The sequence below is a fragment of the Topomyia yanbarensis genome, chromosome 2 (assembly GCF_030247195.1).
Source record: "Topomyia yanbarensis strain Yona2022 chromosome 2, ASM3024719v1, whole genome shotgun sequence".
In the NCBI taxonomy this organism is placed as follows: domain Eukaryota; kingdom Metazoa; phylum Arthropoda; class Insecta; order Diptera; family Culicidae; genus Topomyia; species Topomyia yanbarensis.
Window position 1 is genome coordinate 200030485 of NC_080671.1, and position 8239 is coordinate 200038723.

Below are 8239 nucleotides of genomic sequence, written 5' to 3' on the forward strand. Positions count from 1 at the left end.
TACTGGCTTAAGGGGTTACATTACATTATTACTTTATCTGAAAGCACAGCTCCTTGACAATATTTTCTCAAATTTTCATAAAGATAAGAGCGAAAGTAACAGCGCTGCGAAGCACGTTTCCTCTACCAAGAGCAGCGGGAACTTGAAATTTCAAACTCGATCATCTCATAATCATCGATTTTCATATTTTTTTTCAATTGTTCGTAATTAGTTTTTCTCGTACCTTAACGATTCCATTTTTTACATAAACCTTTTGTTTCATAGATAAGAATTTATTAACACAATTTTCAGAGCCAAAACATCGATCTTTTGGGGAACACGTTACCGTATGCAGGGAAAAATTATTATTCATTCAACTAATCGTTAAGGTACGTGAAATACTCCTATCTTTTTTTGTAATGTTAAGATTTATTTATACATTTATTGTGCACGAAAAAAAAAATATTTGCAATCACCCGGAGCCACATATACGAGCGTTCTAAGAGTAGACGTCCAACCATTTTTCTTCAAAATAATAGGGAGAATTTTTTTTATTAAGTTTTCTGTGGTTCATCGACAGGCTACACATATTGTGCATTCTCATAAAAAAAATCAAGTCAATTCGTTGATTAGTTTTCGAGTTTTTTTTATTCTTTTTTTGACACGGCTCGTTGCGTGAGCTTAAAGGAGCCGTGGGTCTTTTTTTATATATTTACAGCAAAATATATATTAAAAAAACATATTTTAATGTGTTTCCTTTGAATCCTTCGCACGCAATTTACTTTTGCGAGCGGAGATTCTTTTCTTGGGAGGTGGAGCATTGTCGACGTCGCCAGACAACGCCTGGGGGTCATTCAATCTGATGCCTTGATCGTCGCTTTCGTCCATAGTTTCATAGCTGCTGTTGTCTTGAAGGTTGCGGTCAATAGCTTTGTTGTACTTTTTCGTTTTGCTGGTTATGGCCGTGAAGCTTTCCTCCTTGTTGTCTGTATTTTGTTTGGTGGTGATGTTTGTTGCTATCGGAGTACTAGGTGTTGATTCTATATTCGTTTGTTGTTTAACCGTCACTACTTGTTGGACATTTGTTTGTGCTTTAGTTGTTGGCGTTGAAGTTGAGATGGTTTTGTTGGTTGTAAGTGATTTTTTTTCGTAAGGGTTTCCACGCATAATGCGCAGATTTTTCACAGAACTGACACGTGGCAATTTGTTGATCATATGTGCACGATGTGGTCTGTGCATAGAGGGTACCAGGTTCCAGGGTCACAAATGATGGTATAGGGCGTTTTAGTTGCATTCTAACCACTCTAACGCCGTTGGAAATGCCGGGGAAGAAATTTCTCCAAACGTCATCTTTAATGGAAACCACTTCGCCATATTGCGACATGAATCTGCGAATTGCGCTATCAGGTGTACCAGGAGACAAATCGTGTAGTTTAACCTTAACTGCATTGTCCTCCATATTAACTGAGACCTTGACCTTAACATTATCATGTTCAATGAAATGACACATATTGTTGCTGTAGACAAATGGATCTAGTGAAACACGAGCACCGAACTGCACCAATACCACATTGCGAACATGATGCAATTGAACGAGTCTAACATCATATCTGCCGATACACATTTTCTCCTGTAGCAAACGTTCCACTTCCCGCACGGGCGCACGAAATCCACATGTTTCGAAGTCAATGACCGCTGTGAAACAACGCCTCAAGGTGAACTCATCGCACACAGACTGGGACATCTCGACCAACAAAATGCATACAATACTCACAACAATAACGGTGCTTTCTTTGTTTAGGGTTTCTATAGCTTAGCGTGCACGAACCGAACGCGACGGGGAGCTGCTTTGAACGTGGCCAGCGTCGTTGGTGGCTAGAAACAGACTGATTAGTTTTTGAGTTATCATGTTCGCCAATTTGAAAAACGCGGTTTCGAGAAAAACGCTATCAAAGGGTGTCCCACATCAAATTTCATCACGGAAAAACGCTGTAGAAAATGACCCAATAAATATTTTCTCTTGAAAATTTGGGTAAAAATAGTTTAGAGTGTATTGTTTATACTGTATTTTGATCGCTGTCAGTTTTTCGAAAATTGTTGCCGATAGTCTGAAATCTGCGTGTGTTATAGCGAAAATGCGCGAGGTATGCATGGCTGTTTAAAACAAAAGAAGTTCAGCGTGGCCATAGAGATTACGGGAGATTATTCTAGGGTAGGGTGACCATATCAGAGAGTAAAAAACCAGGACAGTCGAAAGGGGACTGCTTTCTCCCGTTATCTCTCAATCGACTGTGCCTTCTTCGTAGGGTTTCGGCAGATTTAATGTACTGAGGTATGTCAGGCCAGAATTCAATCACCGGGCACTTTTTCGGATTTACACACATCCGGTTTTGTCTACACCACCTTCAGTGAAGGTTTCTTGTTGGTTTTGGAAAAATCGGAAATCCTGAATTGAGAGGATAACGAAATATTTTGAGATCGTCTGTACAAGATCGGTGGAGTTTTTAGCACTAAACACACGTCATGGAAGTAAAGCAGAGACATCAACTGTCTCAAGTAGCTTCCCTGCGCTATTCTTGATGTAAAAATAAGTTCCTGCCAATCTCCAATGACAATCATCGATCGTAGAGCTAGGACTGAAACAAATGCAATTTATTTACGATTGTTATGTGTCAAACGGGGAATAAGTTGATGTAAATCAAATCAGTTTGAGCGCGACATTCGAAACTCCCTGTTTTGTAGGATGCTAGACTCTGCAGGTTAGTCGCTGTTCAGCATCCAGGCATGAATCCACATCAATCGTAGATTACGTACTGCTTGCGTTCATCCTGTAGTGGTTCCATGATCACCAGCTAAAGAGAGCGCGCAATGAAGTTATTCTTTGATAATTATAGATGTTTCGTCATTCCCCGTTTTAAGGATTGGAAGCATGTTTGCGGATTTCTACCAAACCGTCGATGTGTTCAAAGGAAATTCTTCAGCTCTTGGATTGAACGACGAATTTACCCAAGAAGAAACTTTGATAATCATTGACATTGATATTGATTAGTGTTTGGTCCACAACTGAAATCGGTTGGATTTATTCGGCTGCCAAATTTCATTGCAAACGAACCGCACCTCATTCATATCCATCGTATATACGAACGCCACGTTCTACCTCTTTTCATTTTCTATGTAAGAAGAGAAAGTTGAAAAGTGAAATAACGAGGCACGTTTAAAGGATTTAAAAAGACATCAGATGCTATAATTGGGAGAGTCAAGTGTACTAAGCTTTATATTCTGGTCGGTCGCAACTGCGAGCTGGATAAGAGTGAAAACAGAGAAGACTCTATATAGATAAATATTTTAGGCTTATAGAAGAAAAACCAGGACAAATCAAGCGTTTACCTCGACTTCCCAGGACACCAGAACAGTCAGTGAAAAACCAGGACATGTCCTGGGAAACCAGGACGTATGGTCACTCTAATATAACTGTATTCTTGAACTTCCTACCACAAAATTTTAATATATCTCGCTGTTTAAGATGAAGCACTGATACATCGAAATACCTAGCTGGTAGTGTCTCTCATTCGGACCTCAGGCGCATTGTGGAATTTATTATCTGCAGAATGAGTTATTCACAATTATACTTAGATTAAATAACATAAAATAACTAAATTGACACATCAAAAATAATTGTTTAAAACAACACAACTTCGAACTCGCTTTTATATTAGCTTCAAAAATTTTGGAATATATTCATAGCGAACAAACTGCCCTTTTCAATAAAAATGGCTAATTTTGTATTAAAATGTTTGTTTTCAGGTTTTTTTTCCAGGAAACTAATAGCTTCCAAAAGCAAAAAAATTTTTAGCAATTGATGACGCAAAAATCAAAAAACTAGTTCGTTAAAATAGCCATTTTAGTTGAAATAGTCAAGTTTTGTGTTTGCGGAGTTTTCCGTGTACTTGTTAATTAATTATTTTGTTAAAGATATAGCACACAACTAGAGGTAGGGAGAACACAATCAAAATGAAGATTATAAAATTTAGTGCTTCCAGAAATTGTAGATCGGTTGATGCATTCAAATTTGTTAGCAATCCAATTTGATTCAAAGTTCTTTGCTATATAAGATAATATTATGTATTTTCATGCATTTAATACAAATGACGATATAACACCTAATTCTGTTTATATCCGTTGGTGTGTAAAACGCACATTATAGCATTGAATTCAATTCTTGTGATATTGAAAACAATTGAGGTATAGCTGGAAACAAATGCATCAATTCGAATATAAAATTTTGTAAATCACCACTTTGGAATTAAGAATGATTGTGATTCTATACATCTATCAAATAGCGATCAGACAAGTAGCAAAGTGAAGACAAGGTGTCTTCACTTTGCTACATCGATTTGTTTTTAACACTTTTTACTAATACTTGATGTAGGATAATTTACTATCAATATTTAGTATTACTTTTTATAAAAAAAGTATGTTCCTGATGGTGAAAATAGATATATCATAAAGTAGCTCAAAGTACGCGGGAACTTTTCACACCTTTTGGTGATTTTATATCCTCTAAGTATTCCGATTGTTAACCAATTTAAAAAATGACATGAAATAAATACACAAATCATAATCTCGAACGATATTCGATAGCAATAAAACTATCGAGCAAATACGTTCGACTCGAGTCGCTTTCGAGTTCGATTGTTTTGGTTCCATGATGCCAACACTTCTCGATAATCTAGTACTTCTTCGATCGAACTCGAACGAAAATTTACTTTCGTGCTCGGCTCGAAATACATAATGCGAAACAAGACTCGTTTTTAATAATTGAATAGATTTTCCCGTACCACACCGGTATGTTCGTAATAAAATTAATTTGGAGTAATCTTGAATGCCATAATGCCAATAGTGTGTTTCATTGTATACATATTGTACAAAGATTTCATCTTTGGACGCAGATTTTTTGAGTGAATGGATTGCCGGATAAAAAGGGGGCAAAAATTGAGCATTTTTGCATTGTCCCCTAACGCAAAAATTATATTTTTTCAATTTTTCACGAAAACAATGCACGATATCTATGAAATATTTTCAGAAGCTATTAGTACTCATCAATACCTTTCTAAAAATGTGCTATTTGTATATAACAAACTTTGAAATCGTTCTTTCACAGGGGTGCACTGAAGTGTTGTCCCCTAATGCTTCCGTTACCTAATCCTTCTGCAGAGATACTTTGGAAGCCTACAGAACAGGATATAGACATAAAAGATATAAGCAACCTATTTCAGAAATAGCGCAGCCATGCAGTGGTATGAGTGGTCTAAGGGGTGGAAAGAGAGGGGGGGGGGGTTATGCCTTTAAATCAACAATTTCAGAATAAGGTTCAAAGATATGGAATGGAACCCAATATGCCAAACAAGTATGAGAGCGCATGGAAGAATTTGATCACTTGTCCTCCTTAAATATTCTTTCAAATTGACGGGATAACACTGTTCAACACACGATCTGGGAGCAGAACGAAAAAAAATGGCGAAAGTTTTGGGTCCCAGGAAACCCCTGCTGAAGAAATTTTTGAAAAAAATTGGAACCGGGCTTCACAGTTTAAAATCAAAGTTTGTATGGAGAACTAGGGGTGTTCAAGAGGCGAGATATCAATGAAAATGGTCATCTTAAATTTTCGCATAAAGTCTTACATAAAATGCTTATTACATCGAAAAAGTAATCTATGCAAGTTTTTAGCTCAATCGGACATCATTAAGGGGGTGCGGCGTTTGAATATTGTTTTCATAATATAAGAAAAAATCCAAATGTTGAAAATCGAAAAAAAAATTGTCGAAATATGTATAAAAATAGCATGAAACATCAGCATCTAGTCTCAAAACAAACGAAAACCGCTAAAAACAAATTATAATATTTTTTAGATCCAAGGAAAATTTTGTAAATGTAAATTTTTGAAAAATGATTCGAAAATTTTGCTGTAATGCCCTACGATTAAAAAACAAATTACCGTCGAACTGGGCTTGGTAGCAGCACAAATAAAAAGATGGCAGGGATTTGGAGTTCATACTAAATCACCGTGAAAGAATTTTTGAAAAAAAAAAATGGAACGGCACTTCACAGTTTAAAACCAAAGTTTTGTGAAATTTTTGAAAATTTGCATCTTTTAAGTGAAAATGGACATTTTTGATCGAATTTTTCCAACGTACTGGGCTTGGGAGCAGAACAAATAAAAAGATGGCGGAGATTTACGGTTCCAACTAAATCACCGTGAAGAAATTTTTGAAAAAAATTGAAACGAAACTTCACAGTTTATTGGAACAAACTACGGTTTGTCTTTTCGGAATTGATTTTCTTCTACATGAACCAAACATCGTAGTTTAACACAGCTTTTTAATGTTTTTATAGCACGCTAAAGTCAAAATGTTATCGAGGATACGCATTTCTCAGAATTCGCAAATAAAAGATACAATTTCACAAAATTCTCCAGTTTTCTATCATTTAGATAATTCAGTGACAAGCCGGCCAGCTGACCCATAAGACCGCAATTGTGTGCAGATTTTTAACAATTTTTTCATACTGTAATATATCTAAATTTTCAAAAAGCTGCGTCTTTCCCTTCTTTTCCAAAAATCGCGTAAAACGGATGTATTTTGATTAATTTCCGCAATCATAACTATTAAGTGCCTTCTTGCAGATCTATGAGTAGAAACGGTTGAACAAACGCCAGAGGTTGAACTGGAAGGGCGATATTCTATTTCTAAATCTTTACTTCAACCGTATTACTGGTTTTTCGCGACATTATATACAATATGTAAATATCATAACTGCTTGACTGAGCATAATCTTTGCTGAGTTGCTTCAGTGTCACATTTGTTTATTTTTAACGCAATAAAAAAATAAATATTGAACCACCCTAATGCCGTTTTTTGATCTGCTCTAATCAACAGTCAATCTTATTTTCAAAATTTTATATTGTTAAAAAACAAAGTCAGCACATTAAAATTGCTTGAAAAAACTTAACAAAATAAAAAATTGTTGAGTCACCCTAATAAACAGTTAATTTTATTTAATATATTTTCCGATGTCAATAATGTATTCAACTTACCAAAAATACTTAAAACTACCTTTTTTGAACCATTAGAAAGTGGCGATCTCTTCTATACCGGGCCACACTGTGGTATGCGGTGTGGCCTGTTCTCAATCCATATTAATTTGATTTCTAAATATCATTTGTCAATTACACATGAAGGTGAAACTAGAAATACATCTGGTTTAGCATTTCAAATCTTTGTTTTGAGGTATGCACATGTCTAAAGGTAATATACTTCGCTTTGTTTGATCTTCAACAAACACTTCGGTCGCGTTAGGGGACAACACTTCATATGCGACCGTTTGTGCTCATTTTGGTGTTGTCCCCTAACGCAGCGTTTGCAACGGTCGTGAAAAAAATTTCATGAAAGCACAAAAATCTAAGTATACAGTATTGTTCTGTGACTATCGATGATCAAATTCCTAGAACAAATGGATGGTCTAAAGTTTGAGATAGACATGTGCATTACGAATTTCTATTTTGATGGAAAGAAATGCATTTAATTTTGCTGAGGAATTTTGAAGGCATTGTGAAATTATAGCTATCTCTTAATAAATGTAAGTTGCTGTTCAATTGTATGATGCCACAGATCAATTGAATAACATATTAGGATGTGGAGCCTATTTTCGCCATGTTTCTATTACAGTCGTGATTCGCTGGTTGGACACTCTTTAACTGGACTGTTTTTTAGTTGGACTTCCGCTAGTTGGACTATTGCCCAACTAAAAAGCATCGGAACGCAAAAATCTTATGTCAAATTTACTTTGACAATCTATATAACAGTCTTTTACACTACTATCGTCTTCCTTGGAGAGTTTTTGACATTTGTCAGTCGGTCCAACTAGCGATTTAAACTCATTAGTTGGACAGAGGCTGTGGCCCAACCAGGGAATCGCCCTACCCATTTGAAGCCATTAGTTAGAGCAGCGTCTGTCATCTTTGTTCGACGGATGGCTCAAATGGTAGTGCGACAATTGGAGCATTCCATTCGAGTTTTGTTGCGCTCAAATAGAAGTATTTCATCATTCTCAGGACATTTTTGTTATTATATTGGTTCTTGTGAACGAAGCAAGAATCCTAATGCTGATTATTGCGCATTTCATCGATTGTAGACTGCGTAATTAATAGAATTGTGCGGCACCCACCCTAATGGGGTCAAAACTAAGTCTTTACCCTATATGA